This window comes from Euprymna scolopes, chromosome 21, assembly GCF_053919585.1.
Source record: "Euprymna scolopes isolate OS-2025 chromosome 21, ASM5391958v1, whole genome shotgun sequence".
NCBI classification, from domain to species: domain Eukaryota; kingdom Metazoa; phylum Mollusca; class Cephalopoda; order Sepiida; family Sepiolidae; genus Euprymna; species Euprymna scolopes.
In genome coordinates, this window is record NC_136502.1 from 73,863,543 (window position 1) to 73,884,895 (window position 21,353).

A 21,353-nucleotide genomic window follows, 5' to 3' on the forward strand; every position below is an offset into this window, starting at 1 on the left:
TATGTGCACTTCTTTTGACATAATTGTTTCTTTTCAGATATAAATAAAAATGATTTTTTGTACTTATTCATTGTACTTTTTTATTTCTATAAATATGAATGAAGTAGGGATTATTTATTAAAAAAATCCCCGATGTCATTCAACTCAATTCTTCTATTACATAAGTTAAACACTATAAAAAAATTTGGGTGGATAGAGGGTGTTGATGGGTAAATGAATAAAAGAGCGTTTCTTTTCATTATTAAATGGCAACTGTTATTTTTGTTTTTCTTATCTTGGATTGAAATAGCAATTTTCTTTTTTAGGCGCCGATTAATTAATATAAATTTAGTTATCTTCCACATATACCATATTTTGCTAAGTTAATGCCAAATTATATATTTTGTTTAAATACTACAATCACATTCCTAAAAGCAAACTATCTTTGCTTTTAGGAATGTTTCATAAGCAAATATAATGCCCTGTAATACTAATGTCCACACATATATGATGTGTATATGAATACACAATATGATTAGCTATTATAAACTGGCCTGTTTATGCTGCAAAAATGAGTAAAAAACTGATTTTTTTTTGTAAAATTTAACTTCTATAGTATTTTCCGGGTGATATCTATGAAATTAGTAAATGAAATTCAATTTTTCCTCTTTCTAACGATTTCATTTTTATTTTTATTTTGTACAATGACTTTTGTTGCAGGTTGATTTGAATTATTTAATAAATGACACCGACAGTAAAATCTTCATTATATTATTCAATAAATATATTTTATCTTTACACATTTAAAATTCATTATTAAAAAAACATTTAAAAAAAAATCAATTTAATATCTTTGTTTAAAAATTTACTATTCTTTTATTAAAAAAATTGAAAGATTTTTTTATGTCAATTCCTTTTTATTTACTTATTTTTATCTTTATTTTTTTTTTTGCACACAAAAAAGATCACTCCACAAAATTTTCCAATATTAGAAAGAAATCAACATGCTTTTTTAAATTCCTGGTCCTAAAATTAGTCAAATATAAAAGTCTTAAGCTTGTAATTTAATGAGTAACTTTTAAGAAAAGGTTTGCTAAACTAAAACTTAAACAGTCAAACTTGCTCTTCTGTATCGTTTCATAAAACTTTTGTGATGACATGTGATTTTCACCCATGTTTAAAACTGGGTATGTCTAAGAATTATTAATTCCATCTATATTATTTTTCTTTTAATGAACTATGGCATTTAATTTATAAAATATTTTTCACTTATTTGAATGCTTTATCTGCTTGCCTAGTATTCAGTATCGCACAAAACGCAATCTCCAACAAATGTTGCATAACTAATTGAAACACCAAGATAAATTTGCTATTTCTTAAATATATTTTGCAGCACTATAATATATGTATACCTACAAAGTTTTTTTTTGGTATATTGAAAAAAAAAAAAAAAACAATCAGTTTGAGACACCTAATATTACAACAATAAAACTTAGCTTTTAAAATTGTATTTAATCAAATATTAATTATTTCCTTTTTTTTAAAGAGAGGGGGAGAGCTATTCCCATGTCTTACAGTTAACCAAACAAGAATAAATTAATGCTTTTTTTTTGGGGGGGGGGGGGGCATTTTTCAATAATGTTTGTTAAATGATCCATGTCGATTTTTCATTTATGAAAGCTGAAATATCTTTCTTCAGCCACAAGCACCTTTTTTAATATGTAATTAATGATATTTGATTTTAGGACAGTTTAGAATTAAATTCAAACACTTATCCCCTCAAATATATCCAAGTAAGTTGTAACAAAATTCTTCTCTTGATGATTCAGGTGCTGTTTTTCATGATTTTCCTTTGACAACTGATCACTCTCTTGATTCTGTGATTATCATTCCAAAGATAGATTTTAGGGTTCTTTCTGATCTTAGTTGCCACATCTGGGCAGGAGCTGCTAGAAAGGACTTGGCCTGCCTTGATAGAGTTCAAAATAGACTTCGTAGCCTCGTAGGAGATGTCCTTTTCTCTTCCTTGCAACCTTTATCTCACAGAAGAGATGTTGTGAGTTTGTCTCTGATGTATCGTTATTTTCATGGAAAGTGTTCGAATGAGCTGCAATCTATGGTCCCTCCTCGCCAAACTTTCACAAGAAACACTCGTCTAGCTGTAAACACTATCAATAATTCCCCCCACTCTTTATCTGTGCCTAAACCTAAACGTAGATTCCATGAACAAAGCTTTTTTCTTAGAACTGCACGCCTGTGGAATTGTCTTCCGTTTTCCTGCTTTCCGGCTGACTACAATATGGTTGTCTTCAAGTCTAACGTAAATAAGTTCTTGATGAGCCGTTCCATATAAGTTATCAACTTTACCAAATTTTCATTACTAATGATTACTATAATGTCCAATTTCTACTGTACACTCTTTAACCCTTATCCTTGAGTGACCTCTTGGCCTTGATAATGTGATGATGCCTATGTAAAAAAAAAAAAAAAAAAAAAAAAAAAGGCTAAGACTTTCGGTGCTGATTCATGTAGGGAAAATCCAGCTTCTCAAAAAGGGACACTTTGGATTGGGCTAAAAATTAAAAAAAAAAAAAAAAAAAAAAAAAAAGTCTAAGACTTTCAAGACTTTCGGTGCTGATTCAATTCTTGTTGCTGTTCTCAAAACATTGTTCTCCTGAACTTTCTTCTATCCTCTCGAAATGATTCAATCTCTATTTGACTTAGTCGTGTTTCCCTTCTTGTTGGAAATAGTCCTCTGTTGTCTCTATCCACAAAAATGCTGGTGATCTGTCTGACTCAGCTGTCTTCTCTCTGTTATTAGCAAAGTTTTTGAAAATTTGGTCAACAGCAAGTCTTAAACTATACTATTAACTAGTGAAACAACTCTATGAAAGGACATAATACCTGGGAAAATCCTAAGGAAGTGTTCCACACTCAGTGGTATACCTTGAAAATCTGGCACCTTTAAATTACATTCTTTTCATTATTAATTATTCTGTAAATAAACATATTTCAATGAAAAAAAAAAATCACTTTTCAAATTTCCTTTATGTTGGCCTACATTTTCATATGTTTAAAATACAAAATTCACATGGGTCAGATTTTCAAGGTACATTACCTAACGCAGAACACTTTCTAAAGAGGAAGCATTATGCATGTTCACCAAAAATATTTGTCATAAAAATGAAATTCAATGAAAAACTCAGTTTGAGTTAACATAATACACACAGGGAACTGATTTCTGACTTTCACCATTTTCTTTTTAGCTGGAAGTGACGAGTTTTGAGTATTATGCCATTTTACCAAATCCCTTAACCTATTGCTAATCCTAAGCAAACTCCCCCAAAAGAAAAACAAAAGAACTTATAAAATCACATGTAAACACTTAGAAAAGTAGATCCCCCCCAAATGAATAATGTATAAAATTTATCTCCCATAGCAAAAAAAAAAAAAAAAGTGAACTGAATGGCCCGGAAATAGGTAGGCAAACATGTAATGATAAATTCACATGCAAAACTGATTCCGTACTTCTAATTCCTGAAATAATTTCTTTTTCTTCCTACCAAGTTTTTCAGTGTTTACACATAATACCTAAAAAAAGTAGAATCATTTTTATTTTCATGCTGAAAGTAGTGCATGTTTTAACTTAATTTTTGCTTTAAATTTGTTCAATTGCATTAAAATTATAGTTTTTTTTGTATAAAAAGAATATTCAACGTTTATGTATGATCCAAGAGATAAACGGGGGGGGGGGGGGGACGTGTTAGTGATTAAAATACTGAATGAAAGTTACATTCTAAAAAAAAAAAAAAAAAAAAAAAAAAAGAAGATAACTTTAAAATCAAGAGAATGATACAGAGAGAATGTGACAGGATGTGATATTCTGATGAAACAAAAATCTTCTACATCACTACCTGCATCGTGAATGGTTTTAAAGTTGGCAAAATTCATTTAATGATTTTGATTTGAGAAAACTATTTTAAATTCGGGGCTTAATTTTAACAGATCTTAAGAAATAATCACTTTGAATCAAATTTCATGCAAATCAGAAATACCATGTAACAACTCTTTAAAATACTTCAATGAAACTGAAATTTGGGGAATATTTATTGATTGATACCTAACATATATGGTTAATATTTTCTTTAAAATTGGTGGTATTTAAACCCCAGGAAGAGCTTCAAGCTCCCACATGCTCCCTTTAAATATAGTCAACATTACTCATGCCTAGCAGCTTTCAAAATTAATAATGATCAGTTTTTTACCCGACACAAACATACAACTATAACATAACTTTATATAGAGATGCATGTATTAAAAAATAGAAGATTTCTTACAGAGAAAGAGAATTCTTTGCGTTTTACATTTATAAAAAAAGTCTAAATGTAAATAAGATTTCCGTATCGTAAGTATCACTTTGATGCCGGCTCATTTAGAAATGTTCATTATGTATTCATTGTTACACAATTTTATTATAAAATGTATTTTAAAAAAAATATGCACAATGCCTTTAGTTAATTTTAACACATCTGAAAAAAATATTATAACTTAAAAATGTTATCATAGTGAAAGAGAAAGTCACTTTCAAATTAAAATTTTATAAACAATCGTTCTGAATCTGAAAATTTATAATTTAATTTTTGTATAAATTTAATTTATAATTAAAATGTGTAACTGTTAGTAAAACTAAGACTTGAAATAAGACTCTTACTTTCGACTAAATTAAAAAAAATACACTTTTAAAATTATTAAAGTTTTTTCTAATATCTAAAAGATATTAGAAAAAACTTCTTTTTAATAATTTTAAAAGTGTATTTTTTTTTAAAGTATATTCAACGAAATTAAAAAAAAAACATTCTTTAAAATATTAAAAAAAATCTAATACATGCTTAGTGAAAACATACAACATTATCATATAAATATAATCATTTTATGTAAAACTATTTTATTTAGTCAAAAAAATATGCGTTTACATGTCAAACAATTAAAAACAAAACATCATTTAAGTTAGGCATACTCAAATTGTAAATTCTGTTTTTCAATTTAATAAGCATATTTCTTAAAAAGCATACAATAAAATATTAAATATTTTGAAATCTTCAAATCAGTCTTGCTCATGAACAAAGTGAAAACCATGTTTTCTAACTTTTATTTCAAATTAACTACACGTGACGGGCATTGCTGGAGTTTTTACTTTCATTTTCGTTTTCTTGCCCCCCCCCCCCGTGCCTTAAAAGTACGACATTAAAGAAAAACAGATTACCAATTTATTATATTTTAAAATTGGATTTTGAAAGTTAACTTTATTATTTTATCCTGTGGTTATTAAATTATTAAGTGAACCAAATTGTTATCAAACTATAACTGATTTTGTTATGGAAATGTGGTTAAACATTAAATTGAAACATCTCTATTTATAAAAATTATTGGATGTAAATAGTTTTCAAAAACCCAATTTTTTTAATATATGAAAATTTATTAATATATAAAAGTTAGAAATGAAAGTATATTCAACAATTTAGATGCTTCAAAATTTCTTACATTTTTGAAGAATCACAAAATAATAATTCTTTTTTCAACTGTTAGCAAAAGATTAAAATGGCTGACGGATGTTTTCCATGTAATGTCCGCCACATGATATTATACTCATAATATTTGTTCATTTGTTCGTTATACCATTCTCTAGGGGCAGGGTAGTATATGTTTGTTTGTCATGATACTATCCTCCCAAACATTACTTAAAGTTACCTAGAATTAGTATAATAATAAAATCTCCATTAGTGTAGAGTATTAAATGAGAAAGATGATGGCTGACTTATTTACAAATAAATCAAAATGTATTGTTATGGATTTAATTAAGTTAATGTTTAAAATATGCTTTTTAAAAAATTCCTTTTATTTTAGATTATTGCATGTTTTATTTAAATAAATAATAGTATATACATTTAAAAAATAATGTGTAGGTCACGTAGAGACAAGAAACGCACATACACAGATACACGAGGAATAGTCACATAATTTTATTTAAAATTTTAGCAATGATAAACTGACAGGAAAAAAATAATGATAAACAGTTTATTTTGCATACCAGATGCAAATGTGAAAGCGAAAGAAAGCTAGCTATCAATTGTTCAGCCCCCCTCCCTCTTTTTTTTTATCACACCATTCATGAAATTCTTTGGATAGAAATCAAGTAAGAGTGGAAAGAAATACACTCCGCAGCAAAATATTGATTAATGCTAAACATATTCATTGTTCTTTAATATTTTTTATAGTCAGCATCAATTGCTTTTCAAAATTTGAATTCAATAGGAATTTTTTTTATTATCATACATAAAATGAGGAAAAAAAAAAAAAAACACCGGCAGAAGGTTCATTATTCTTTTTCCTGAATGAAAATGTTGATTTCGTTTGTGAGTAGCAGTCAATGGATGAGTGCTACTATTATCACCCATGAAAATGTTGATTTCCTTTCCCCCACACGTGTGATGTTGTCATTCCCCATAGCCAGGACCGCATCCATTTGCCAATGATGCTACTATCGTCACAGCTTTATCTACACTGAAACCCCCCCCCTCCCACTCGCCATATTTATTTATAAGTTTGCAATGCATTTAACAATCATAACTTATATTCTATGGTTACTTGGAAATAATAAAATTTCTATAGTTTTCAAAGATAAGATTTTTTAAGGAGAAAAAAAAAAGAGGGTTAGATTTCGTTTTTGTCAGGTAACATTTTATGGAATGAATGAATAAGAATTGAACATAAAAAATAAAATAAAAAAAATAAAACGTGAGTAAAGTATGAGTCATCGAATTGCTATGCTCTGATTGAACATCATTCCATTTCGATGACTATTCCGTCTAAAATGTCAGGTAGTTTGGGAAGAAAATCAATTTTACCATTGCTTATTTAAAGTTTCTTTAATAACTTCTTGGCAATTACTAAATACGTACAAATAGAATTATAAACTAAATAAAACACAAACACGTGTATATTTAGACAAATATTTGCACAAATCAAGAATTTATAAATTTCACATTAAGAATTAAGAAACTATAATAAACTAGTTACTACAAGAATAAATAATATACAATAAATATCATTTATTTCTATTGCATCTTGGTGACAAAGATTCAGTTTTTAACGAAATATCAAGATTTACAAAGTTTAAAAGCTAAGCATTAATAAATTATCTATATAGTTGCTCACACGAGCAATGTGTGATTGTATTACTCTACATCTTGTTAGCTTTTTATACTAACCGCCTTTCCTCATATTTCTATTAAAAAATTCTTGAAAATGTGAATAAAAATAAACTGCAACTAATAATTGAACACTAGTAATGGTGAATTATACATTCCACATTTTCAATATTAGTGTGCATGCATGTGTGAGAAAGATCGATAAATATTATTACAATAAGTGTTCATAGCACCGCCATTGTTACAGTTTGTAAACAAAATTCAGAGGAAACATTCGTAAAATTAATGCCTGTCATATTGGATGAATTGAGATTTTTCCCCCCCTAAAAACTCAATCCAAGACCATTTATACAATATTTTTAAAGAAACAAGGCGTTTAAAAGAAAGTGAATTATTAGACATAATAAAAATAATAATAACAATAGAATCTATTGTTTCTTGTTACATTGATGACAGATGATATAAAACTTCCTACTGTTGAAAAAAAAAAACAATTTAAAGACCAATTTCTTATTTTAAAATACATCAACTTAAACGATTTTGCTATATATTTTTTTTTAAAATTTTGATTAAGAATATTTTCATTTTACACGATTCAAAATTAGATGCAAACAAAAAATGATGAATGTATAATCTTTCGTAGGTTATTGTCCCCATGCAATTTTCAAAATACAATTGTGTACAAAACCTTTTTTAAGATAAAATTACAAGCTAAGATAAATTAATGACCCGGTATTATATTTATTCAGAAAAAGAGTGTTAAAAATAAATTCCTTTTGTATTAAGTAAATGTTTACCGCATATAATTAATCAATGTATTGTCATCAATATTAATATACAAATATACTATTACTAGCAGTTCAGCCCGGCTTTGCTCAGGCAATATGTACTGTTCATAACTTGCCCTACGTGTGAATACACTTTATGTAACATTTCAAATGTTTAGACCAAAATTTGTCTGAGTAATTTCGTAGAGACAACAGAGGACAATTTTTTACAACTTTGACCCCAATTTTCACCCCTTAACACTTATATTTGGGGGCTCAAATCAAATTATAAAGTTGACCCATGTCCAAGTAACCTACATTTAAAATTTCAAGACCAAAAATTGGCGGAGGAGTTTGGTAGAGTTTTCAACGGTCAAATCGTTGAACTTTGACCCCTTGACAGCCAAATTTCTGGCTGAAAACCGATTAAAAAGATTTTCCCAAATCTCAATACTCTTTATGTCAAATCTCGAGTCTGTAGACCAAAAATTGACAGAGTTATTTGGTAGGGAAGTGTACACAGACAGACAGACGGACAGGCACTTTCACTTTTATAGATATATAGATAAGACTGTTTCTTCTTAAGTATTAACATTTCTTGATATGAAAATATTGCATTTATATTTTTATATATTTTTCATTATAAATGTGCATTGTAAGAAATTATGAGAAGTGAAATTTTATGGTGAAACCATAGGTTTTGTATAAGATTGGTTTGTAGATTGATTTTTTGAAGGTGTATGTTTTGTAAACAAATAATTTGTAAATGATAGTTTCTATTTAATACATAAATGGAGTCTTAGTATATTACCACTGAGTATTACTACTCCGGGTATGAGTGGACCTAGGAGTAGTAGCAACTAAGGGATAACTCCACACTCTCTAAAGGTCTCATATTGCTCATGTTCAGACCTCATCACTGGGTGCAGTTTTGTGTCCTACTCAGAAATGTTGAGGATAAAAAGAGTCTGAATAAGTGATAGGGTTGGGAAATAGGGTATACAAAAAATGTTGAGAAAGATAAGATTTTGCAATGGGATAGAAGTGAACACTTTTCCCAAATTATATTAATAATTTCTCAAAGAATATGTCTCATTTCTTCATATTAATTGTTTATTATTTAATTTTATTCATAGATAGCTAATGAAAACCATGTTTGTTGAATTGGAAAGAATTAAGTTCATATACAGAAATTAAAGGAAATTTATATATATATAGATACACACACACACACACACACACACACACACACACACACGTCCTGGATATGACCTAAAACTATATCCGATGGTAAGGCCCCACCTTGCAAGCTTTGGGGAGTGTGGAGCCACCCTTTAATTGCCATTGCTCCCAGGTCCACTCTGACCCAGAGTGGTAGTACTTGTTAGGGTCCCAACAATGGGTTAAATAGAATTCGACGTAAAAAACAAATATACTCCATTAAAAATCGTTCCTCAAAATAACTAGATTCGGCATTAAATAACCTGAAAAAGGTTGATATGCCGTAAAACAAAAACAACCAACCAACCAACCAACCAACCAACCAACCAACCAACAACATCACACACAAGCATGGGTGCTTAGCATTGCCCGGGTGTTTGGAGGTATGTTTTGAGCAAAAATAAAAAGAAAAAAAGTGGTAGTAGGAAGGCAGGCTTGAACCTGTACAGCGAAGGAGGAAAGGTCGGGGAAAAAAAAGTGACATCTTTGCTGTTACGACCACCGCCAAACCGGAAGTGACGTTGGTTTAAATTAAGGCTAGATAATCGAAAAGAGGGGATGACTTTCGAAAATATCGGTGAAAAAAGCGACTCTTCGCTATAGAAAAGTGCCCAGATGAGGGTGAAGATATTAATCTTTTTAGCCAATTTTTCGGTATTTGTCATCTGAAGGGTCGAGCTTCAAAACGATACTGATCTTGTGAAAATCCGTGGCCTTTGTCGAAAGTTTTAGGCAGACATACAAACATACATAGATTTATATATTGTTAGCTCAAATTTTCGACATAAACCGATTAAAAAGCTTGCCCTATCTCTGAATACTCTTTATGTAAAATTTCAAATGTTTAGACCAGAAATTGTCAGAGCAATTTGGTAGAGACCACAGAGGTCAAATTTTATTTAACTTTGACTCTATTATGGCCCCTTAACATTTATTGTTTTTGGGCTCAAATCAAGTTATTAAATAAGATTTTCCCAAATCTCAATACCCTGCATATCAAATTTTGAGCCTGTAGACTGAAAATTGACAGAGTTATTGTGTAGGGAAATGTACAGACAGACAGACACTTTCACTTATATAAAATAAATTTATATATAAAACTAAATACAAAATAAACTGGCAAATTTAGTGAATATTTTCATATATATACACACATATATATATATATATATATATATATATATATATATATATATATTTATATATATATATATATATATATATATATATTTTCACTGAATTTTCCACAGTTTATTTCGTATTTAGTTTTAAATAATTTGTGAATTTATTAAAAGTTTTTATCTATAATAAATATTTATGCTATTTTTTTCCTAAAAATTGGTCAAGCTATTCCTACCATTCTAATGAAAATCTTTTATGGCAACTTTATTTTCTGCATTTTTCTTTATTTGGAACGTTATAAGCATTTGAATTTTCCTTTGCATTATTGTCCTCATAAACACTGATATTTATACTTCATTTTGGTCATCACTGTGCACAAATAGTCCACATGTATCATATTTAAGGACGGGAAAAAACACTAAACAAATTATGTAATTAAAATCCATTTACATAATTCATGAGACAATTATTCATTACGTTTAACCCAGTTATTTGTTGCAATGTTAATATCTAGTGTTATGTAAACTTATACACTTGATTGACTGTCCACATCAGTTTTTAATGAGTAAAGTCTAGCAATCCCAAAAACGAACACTGAACCGAGATAAAAATTCTCAATTGTAAGAGAATTCTTCCTTATCTGATTTAGGACAGAAGAGATATTACACTTGATCTAGCCTGAAAGCTAGACAGTCTGCTCCCCCAAACCATTAATAATCAACCAAACTATAAACATTAAAAACATTTCTAAATTTTTACCTAATCAAAGGGAGATAATTCTACATTCCCTTTCAGTTGTAAAATCTTTTGTAATGAGTTTTTCAGGTACTAAATTCACCCAACAACTTCTAGTATGCTTGCTGACTCATGACTTAACATTGAGGTTAGTTGAAGATGTTCCCCTTTGCAGTGAATTAATTGTTTGCCTTTATCCAGAACTACAAAATTTAGCACATTATCACAATGTACGTAGATCCCAATACTTAGTGATACTAGCTGATTCCAGTTTGGCCAATTTCAGCTTGAATAGCAGAATGTCGAAACTGAATACAATGTGTGAATTAGGTCTGGAGGCACATCTCGGATATAATGAGTGTATTGTGAATGAATTGATGAATATAAATAATATAGGATAATTAAGATAGTAATATATTGACTTAAAAATCACCATTAACTGTCAGTTTGTGGGTTGTTTTTTTATTTCCTAGGATTTTCCTTATTCAAGTGTCCATGGAGAATGGAATCCCAAGCATGGTACCTGTATGCTACCATTCTCTTGCTTGAATATTTTTAGCTGACAGAATATTTCAAAATCATCCCACACACCTAACTTAACATATAATCTTGTTTAACGGATCATAATTATATGGTGGTGGTGTATACAAAAGCTGCTATCGAACGTTGATTCGTTTTCTTTTACTTTTTGATAATTCATTCTCTATGGCATTATTTTGAAATTTATGTTTGAATTTATTCCAGTCAAATATTAATTTTCTATTGAGTTTTATTAGTAGTCAGGTATTTTCAATAAATCGCTTGCTAACCTGTGCCTAGGGATGTTTTTTTTTTTTTTTTTTTTAAAGTTTTGCACAACACTTGATTTTCAGCTGTGATTTATTTGTTTTTCTTCTGCTGACGGGCAATAAGCACTCATTAGAAGCTGGGTAGCAACTTATAACTTATTAATGTACTCCTAAAACGATTTACTGCGGCGAATATATTTTGAAATTAGTCCGCAAGCTTAATTAAATCACTTTTAACATAATTGAGTTTATGCTTCTCTTAAAAACAGTTATATGTCTGGTGATTAAGACACATTACAATTGTAGTCTTTTAAATGTAGTTAAAGGGGCATAACTCTACACATGTGGTTATTTCTTCACTATTGAACAATGAAGTGGATTATGTTTAAAAATAGTTGTAATAAAAACAATTTGCTCTTCTTTTCAATAGAAGGCTATTAACTTATTGATATTAACTTATACTTATATTTTATCAATATTACTTCAACGTGATCCAAAAGAAATTAATAATGCTCACTAATATAAAATATCTATCTCAATTGAAAATATTAAGGAAAAAAGTTGCTTGTTAGTTCAAAATTGATTTTTTATATATATAACACATTAGAAAAATCACTTATTGAGTCACCCATTAAGTTTGGGTTAAATTAGAGCCTATAAAGCCAGTCAAATATAGAGAAATAAAAAGACAAAATCCAAAATTAGTCTCTTTTTGCTAACTATACCCCCCTTCAATTACGGGTTAAATAGTAATATATTAGTGATGTTTGTAACGCTTTTGTTTATAATGGGACAATTCCAATCTTTTTATTCTTTCCTTTCTTTACTACCTTAGACAGTGATGAAAGTAAGAATGAGCGACAACGTATAAAATAAGAATCGATTAAACATATAATGAAGAAGAAGAGTAAGATTGACAAAGAAACTTAGTAAGAAATTGGTCACTTGAGTGTTAACTGCAAATGATGGCCGAGAAAGTTTTTTTCAAACATAACTCAATCTCTAAACTAAAGAATATTTAAATTTTTAAATCTTATTAAGTATGTTTTGTGCATCATGTTTTAAACTAGATCTCAAAAATGAAAAGTAGGAAATAAAACTAAAAGTAGAATCAAAAGAAATGATAAAAACAAATATGCTATATTTTAAGGATGTTTTCTTTTTGTATAAATGCATGCAATTTTTTAAAATAATTTTATTTTTTTAATAATCTGATTTTCAAAATCAACATAAAATAGATTTAATTAAATATTGAAAAAAACTTTTAATTTTAATTACCTTCCCTTTTAAATTGAACGAAAACTAGTAAATTTTACCTATTTTTCCTTTTGTTCAAAATCTTTTTATATAGAAAAAAAAATGGCTTATAGAGAGCAATGTAAAGAGACTTTAAAAAACTATATAGTAAATGAAATGTACAATGAGTACTGATTTAGAATTTTGGCAATAGTATTTAAGTCATACTCCAGATACGATTTAGCATTTCTAAACGTTTTGATGTCAACCCGAATGTGCAAATATCTGCAAAATTTCACAATTTATTTACTCTCTCTCTCTCTCTCTCACACACACACACACACACTAAATATTTTAATATCTACATACACATTTCATCTTAATCTAGAGTTATCAATGTTATTATGTATAACTATTCCACCAGTGGCACGATTTGAGCACCAAACTAAAGTTATCTTTGACTCCCATTCTATGCCCTTATTGCCACGGCCATCATAACAGCTATATGAAATCAAAAAGAAATAAATTCTATTCTTTGAGTGACAACATAGTAAGCCACCGAAAGAGAAAGTGCAACATAACTAATTATAGCCAGATTAGTTTTTAATCCTTTTTGCACAAAAACAGCTAAACCAAAAATTTTGAAAATAACCAAAATTGTTGATAGACATGTAATGATGCTAACAAACCTTTATCTCCAAAATTCTTATTTCTGTAATTTGTTAAGACTTTTTTCGAAATACTATTCAGTGATTTAGCATTAAATCTTCAGATTATAAAAATTATGAAAATTTGAAAAACATACATGTTTAGATGGGGAGGGTTTTTTTATCACTCTTAATTTAATATGGTTTGTCTATGAAAGTAGAAGGAAGGTCATTTTTCACCCTTGCTTTTCCACAGGGTTATGTAAATAAATATGATCTTTAAACTATCAATATTGATAAAAAAATTGTCAAAAAAGAGGATCCTTTTTTATGTTAAATTAGTGTGGCAAACAGATCTGCCATTAAAACAATAAACAAGTATGTTTTGAAATAAAAATTTATATTCTGAAAATTTTGGTTTTTGATGTTTCAGAATTTTTGAGATGAGGATTAATAATTTGTTATTTTAGGTTTTTGGATACTATTCTCATCTTGGTTGTTATTTTCACAATGTTTCAGTCAATGCAACCTCCAAAATTCTTCAGGTACATCTTTTCAAACTTGGGAATGCTAAAGAATTTTGACTAGTCAGAGTCTAATAAATTAAAGGACCAATGATTAAATATGTTTTCGATCTAATGACATCAGAAAAATTACATAAACTGAATTTACATGTTATATGACACCAGTTTCCAGTTATGATGTGAGATTACTAGCCTTAGGAGTGTATGAATTTAATTATATAAATAGTCGGAGTCAGAATTACCAAAAATAGAGGAGTAAGAGGTTTTGAATTTCAACTTCACAGCCCTGGTTCAATGTATGTTAACTGTGGGGAAATGTAGGTGCATTCTCTTGGCACGCAGATAGGGAGGTTTACTATGAATTTTTACATTTCATGCATTTAGGATACAAGATGTGCATCTCTCCTACAGTATATAAAAACTGGATCAAGTTGAACCTGTATTTTCTAATTATTCATGTAGCTTATCCACTTTTTAAATATGATATACTAGAGAAAAAATCATACACTATATAATGTAAAAAATAAATGAGTATCATTGATCTTTTCTGAAATATTGTGTTTTTAATACAGGAGTATTAAATTAGAAGGTAAACTTTATAATGATATTGTTTGTTTGTTGTCCGATCATGTTTAATATTTAATTGATTCTTTACCGTTTATTTTCAGATGTGTGTGGTATCTTTAACAGCAAGTACCCTTTTCTCAAAGAGTGGACATTTTAATACCAACAGCTTATAGATTATTTTTATGAGAATATGGTTTTTCTCCATTGAAGATTGTAACGTTGGGTACGAGGCAGCCAAACCAGCTGCCAACATTGCCCAGCTTTTTATTGAAACCAACCGAGAGCTTATCAGAAATAATTCAGAGAATGACAAAAAACATTATTGCCAATTTCCAGATCATGGATAACGACTCTAGAAATCTGGCAATTAATCACTTTCAATTAACTGCAAAGAATGGCAATTCCTATTTCTTTCATAAAAAACACTTCTTAATGAGAAAGTATAGTCTATAGTAAAAAAAAATTATTTATTATAAAAAAACGGACTTTAACAATAATTATAACAAACCAAGATTTCTGAGAAAGCTAACTTAGAAGAATTTAATAAGTCTATTCTAAATGCCAAAGAAAAAATATATTGGAACTCCATTTTCTGAAACGATGAAACAACAGAAATAATGAGTATTTTTTTAACGACAATTTTACTTCAGAACAAAATTTGTTTCGTAAAAAATATAGGCACAATAAGAAAAAAAAAAAATTCTTGCCGGTTTCTATCAGCACATCAAAATTACGGAATAAATGGTAAGGATATTTTCTTTATAAAAATTTTTTTTTTCTTTCAGATATGAAAAATAATAGTTTAATATGGCAAGTTAGACTTTTAGATCCTTTCTTAATTGTTCATGCATGTTAACAAAAAAAACTGTACTTATAAAAATATAAGAGGATTTATTTGAGCTTACAAGTAATGCACAAATGCGAAAGCTTATTAACAAATGCATATATGAAAAGGTAGATTTATAATGTGTAAGCACAGCATATCAACAGAAATAGCCTGTCTTTATGAAAAGACAAAAAACAAAAAGGAAAGGAGGAAATGGATCTTTGAGTAACAAACTTTATATTGGTGATCATGTGACTAAATCAACCAATGGTTGATTGTTCTATCATCTGAGACTTCATGTATAATGAAAAATTTCAATGAATTATTGAAATTGGAGGTAAAAATGATAATATCAAATTGCGATTTCTAAATGTTAACCTCTCACCTCAAATCTTCTGTTATTTCTCAAATGTTAAATAATCAGAAAGAGCAATAACAGCTGCAATTTTTATTTGCATCCTTCATTACATTGATATCAAGAGAGTTACACAAGCACATCTATTGGCTGATTCTTCCAGCAAATATTATTCTGAACAGGCACAGGCAATGCAAAAATCTAATCATGTATACAACAGATTCCGAATGTATTTTAAGAGTACTACAAATGTTACATATAAGAGCAGTTGTAATTTGGGTACTAAATGATTTGTCCCTCAAATCATTCCTGCAAATGAGACTAGCAAAAACTTTTCAATGTAAAATAGATATAAACATATGTTTTGGAAAAATGAAATTCCAAAAAGTGCAATTGTGCTTGTCATATTGAAAAAGTAAATGTATTGATGATCTTGACAACAACCATCAACACATGGTTGAGCTCTCGTGTCCACAGTGATCAGCATATGATAGTGGAATTGAGATTGGTTTACTTTCTTATGCACACTTGCTCAGGATTGTCATGCATGCCATGGTTCAGGAGGTAACACAAGTCAGTGTAGAAGAAGAAGAAGAAGAAGAAGAAGAAGAAGAAGAAGAAGAAATAATAATAATAATAATGATAATAATTATCATCATCATCATCATCATCAACAACATACAGTTGAAATTATGGTTGTATAAGATTGTATAATAATAATTTACAATTAACCTAGGTATAGAAAAGAAATATACAAATTAGATTTAGAAAAATACCTTAATCAAATGACTTATTTAAAAATGTGTGTGAGAACAAAGAAGCACAAGTATAGTCTTAAAAGGTATAAAAAATTATTAAGAATTTGACAGTTCCAAAGTTAATTTCAAGTTTATTTGTAATAATTTTCTATCAATATTAAAATTGCATTAACATATACTATAGAATAGTGTAAGTCGTTTTTTAATTTTTCTAAAATATCAAATTACTTTTAACACAGAAAGCTGTATTGATATAATAAATACTAACAGTTAAAAAGTACATTTCCTACTTTATTACCATTATTTGATATTTGAGAAAATAGCATAAAAATCATCTGATATACTGAAAAATATTTTTTGTAATAATTGGCCTAAAATATAGTTAGAAATGTTCACAATTTCAATATTTAAACTAGTTATAGTTGTCATACAACACACACACAACAAACAAACAAAACGAGTGCTGCCATATAAAAAGTTATAGAATGCAAAGTTTCAGACAAATTTGATCATCTTTTTTATTCTTTCATTTCAGAATTACTTTAATAAAGGTAAAGTACAAAGGAACATAAAAGTGTTTCCCTCTACTATTGATAAATTTGAGGGCTAAAGACTATAAACGGATTAGTGAACTGTATCATGATGATTCATGCTGAATTAAAAAATTCAGAAATCTTGGCTGCAGCTCAGTGGTCCTTGAGCACATTAAAATATATGCTTGAGAATTTATAGAAATATGGAAGCTGTGGCCAGCAGGAAGGACCATAACAAGAGTACTGGCTGACCTCATAACAAAATTTGTTAATAAACGATAAAAGATGTGGCAATAAGCAAGAGAAATGGGCATTGAAGTGAATGAAAAAGTGCTGTTTACAGATCTTCATACAAGAGATGCAAAGCTTAATTACTCACTATCAAGATCCAAGTGAACCACCTTACAAAAAGTCAGAAACTACTCCACAAGGTCAAGCACCCAGTCATGCTGTGGATACACTGGTTCTTTGCAGATAAAAAGAACTTCTGCCAGGACCAGTTGTATAACACACAAGACAACAGGTAGCTAACCTACAAACTACACTTTATTTTGTGAAGACCAAGTTCCCTCAAATTGTGATGGTCTTTGGGTGCTACCAGCAAAAGCCGTATCATGTCACCTTACATCTTCAAAAAAATGACTGCCGCAAGAGCATACATGTGGCAGCAGGATTCAGTTGTGTTACACCTCTCCGAGAATTTTCACTTCACCAATTTCAACATATGACTGCTCAACTCACCTGTGTGTGCACTGTAATTGAGAAAGACATCAACTGTACCACCTGAAACACTAACAACATGCTAATTGTCAGGATCAAACTGATGTTTAGGTGGCTCTCGAAGAACACAGTGAAGACTGCATGCTCTAGATTCCGGTCCTGTCTTTAGTCTAAGGTGGAAGCTCAGTGCAATTCTTCAAGTGAGTTATATTTGACAAAAGGTCTTTTAAGAGATACACATTGAATTTTGCCACATGGTGTTTTTTCTTTCCAAAAGTGTTATATTTGAAACATCCTGTACATAATACACCTAAGCAATAGTTATTATGACAAATAAGTCATTGTGTTATATCACTATATCTGTGTGAATTATGTGAAAAAATAATTTTAATTTTCTTTTCATATTTTCAGACATTTCTATCATGAACGATAGAGAGGATCACATGTACAGTTCCAAGATGGCTATATGAAGTAATTAACTCAAAATTGGATTTACTCAGCACCCAGAGGTTGATGAACAGTACCTATATTAACAAAAGCAACAGAAAGAAAAAAAATCTTATGCAGCTAAAATAAAATGCTTAAATGCTAAACGGAAATAAACAAAAAGAAAAAAAAAACTCTACAGTGATGAACTGATCAATACTGTTTTATTGAAATCATATCATTCTCAGCAATGAATGAAAGAGGAATAATACTTTAACACCAGCAAAACTAAATAAGTATAACCTTTCTAAAAAACTAAAACAAAATTAATGAATAAACAAACTTACATATCATCTTGGTTTCTCCTAAAAACCCTTTAGATGCAAAATAAAACCAAGAAAGGTCAAACATTCCATGAAATCGTTATATTAAAAGCAACAAAGATGCAGATAACAGTATGAAAAATGTGTGCATAAAAACTCCAGAAAAAGAAAAAATCCTCCAACAGGTTTTGTAATTCTCATACAGATGAACTCCCTGTGTCATTATATATAACTTGGAGACAATAGGAATTCTTAGTAAAAAAAAAAAAAAAAAAAAAAAAAAAACCCAGTAAATTTTACTATAAACAAAAAGGTATAACCATATACTTCTCTTTGTAGAATACCAGAATGTAGAATTTTTGTTTAATTAGTCTGTAGGAACTCATAATTCTTTATATGTAGTAAATATTTTGAATTGGAAAACGAAAGGTTAAAAGAGAACAATATTGATAACCCCGGTCATAAAATAACATTAAAAATCTAATTCTGCAAAGTTGTATTTCTAATCTGTTAAAGTGACAGAATTTGAATGCTGCAGTGACACCAGCAGACTCAAGAGCCTATAGCTCTTGGGAAATGTCAGATGCCATCACCCAAAGCCAAACATTGAATGCTTAAGGATGTCAAGATGAAACTAAGAAAAAAATTATTGAAGATGTATTGAAGTAATGGATCACCAGAAATAGAAAAGTGTACGGAAACCATTATCAAATAAAGATGCCTATCATCCAGGTTTAGTCAATTCTTTGGCTGGAGGATAACTTAAAGAATCTAGACAGACTTGAAACTATAGAGTATTATATTGTTGCTGTGCTTACAAGAAAGATGACAAACATTTATGTTTAAAAATATAACCATACAACCAACTTGAAGAAAGAGATAGAATGCATTGCAAACAGTAAATGACAGAAGACAGGATCTCGTCTTCTCTAGTCAGTCTAGTCTAGTCAAGAATTTAATCAGCTAAACAACATTTTTGGACACTCGCAGATCCTTAAACTGCTAAGCCACTTCCAACATGTCACCTATGGAACGAATTATGACTATGCCTTTCCCCGCATCTCTCATACGCAATCTCCTATAGTCACACGTTCCTCTAGCTGCATATTGTATATTTAGCAAACGGGTGTATTGTTTTTTCTATTTTTATGCAAGTGGCCTCTGTTTTTGGCGTAACTTTCACACATAATTTTCCCACTTATACAGGTTGCATCCTTATTTTGTTATAGTTATAGCCAGCTAGATGTAATATCTCAATGCAATCAACAAGGTCATTTTACTGAAGGACATCCAACAATATGTTTACAGAAATGAAGTTGTTGGCAGCATAATGTTAATAACAATGTTAACGAATATGTAATAATTATGATGGTGTTAAACTTAACAGACACTTGTAAAACAAAGTAGATGAAACTATAACATTTCTTCCCTATAACTCATGCTTACTTCTTTCAAAGGCAAGTCTCATCTGTCTTCCTCTATCTCAGATTAGCATGATCTCTATCAACAAAACATTCCATTTAGTAGATTTATTTATTTTATTTTCAGTCAATTTTTGTTCTATAATTAATTGTAAATATTTGCAGAAAATAACAAAAAACATTTTTTTTTAATCAAAGCAAAATAATTGCCGCTCTAGTTGGACCAATGTTTTTAAAATAAGATGCCAATTTACTTAAAAACTGAGGACCTCTTTTTGTATTCAAAAGTTGGCAGCCTTTTGTTAAAAATATTAAGCTTCCATACAAATAATGAAAAACCTAAAAGAAATCTTGACTGTAAAATATTATAAAATATTTCATCATTTTTCTTATAGCAAAAAAAAAAAAAAAAAAAAAAAAAAAAATTTAAATTAAAAAGATAAAAAAAGAAAACTTTTAAAAATTAAAAAGAAAAAAAAAAAAGAAAATTAAAAAGAAAAAAGAAAAAAAAGAGAAAAAATAGAAAAGAAAAAGACAATCTACCAGAACAATAGTTCTGTATGTTAATATATAACACCACAAATTTGGATTGCAAGCTTCTTTATCACAGACAGAGACACACAGACAGACAAGCACACAATCATGATAAATAATAAAACGAACATTGCTATGGAGGATCAACAGGATAAAATTGATTAATATTACCATAAATTTCCAAAGAAACTACACAATCACAGGTTAGTCATTGGTTATGCCATTATTATGATATTAATCTATTGTTTTTGTTTGTTTATAAAGCCATTTCTTAAGAGGGTTGTAAAAGTATGTGATAGAAACAAAGTTATTTCAAAGATGTTCTCAAAGTGCTGTCTTGCAACCCTACACTCAACAACATCTGGTTTATTGTTAATAACAATAATAATAATAATCCTCCTTCCTCTTGATGCTTTAATAATCCAGTTCATTTTTCAGGTGGATGCATTATACGGCTCAAACTTGACCAAATTTGTGAGCTAGGAACAATGGGTTTAAATTGTCTTGTGAGACACATCGAGTATTATGCCAGAATAAGAGAGTGTCACTGGCACCCACAGTTTGTATATCAATAGTGAATGTCTGCACTTTTGTTGAATCTGGTGACCTTTCTCCATTAACACAGGCTATGACAGAGGCCAACACTTGATTACTTTGCCTACC

At 29.3% G+C, this 21,353-nt stretch overlaps 1 protein-coding gene across 1 annotated transcript in view; it reads left to right on the forward strand.

Annotated features, from left to right (window-relative positions):
- LOC145242852 (protocadherin-23-like) overlaps positions 1 to 18,738 on the forward strand; it is a 50,765-nt gene extending 32,027 nt beyond the window's left edge. The window contains exons 11-12 of the mRNA XM_080105968.1: positions 14,896 to 15,538; positions 18,398 to 18,738. The gene's annotated coding sequence lies outside the window, so the exon portion shown is untranslated. The remainder of the gene's footprint in view (positions 1 to 14,895; positions 15,539 to 18,397) is intronic.
- The last annotated feature ends 2,615 nt before the right edge of the window (positions 18,739 to 21,353 follow it).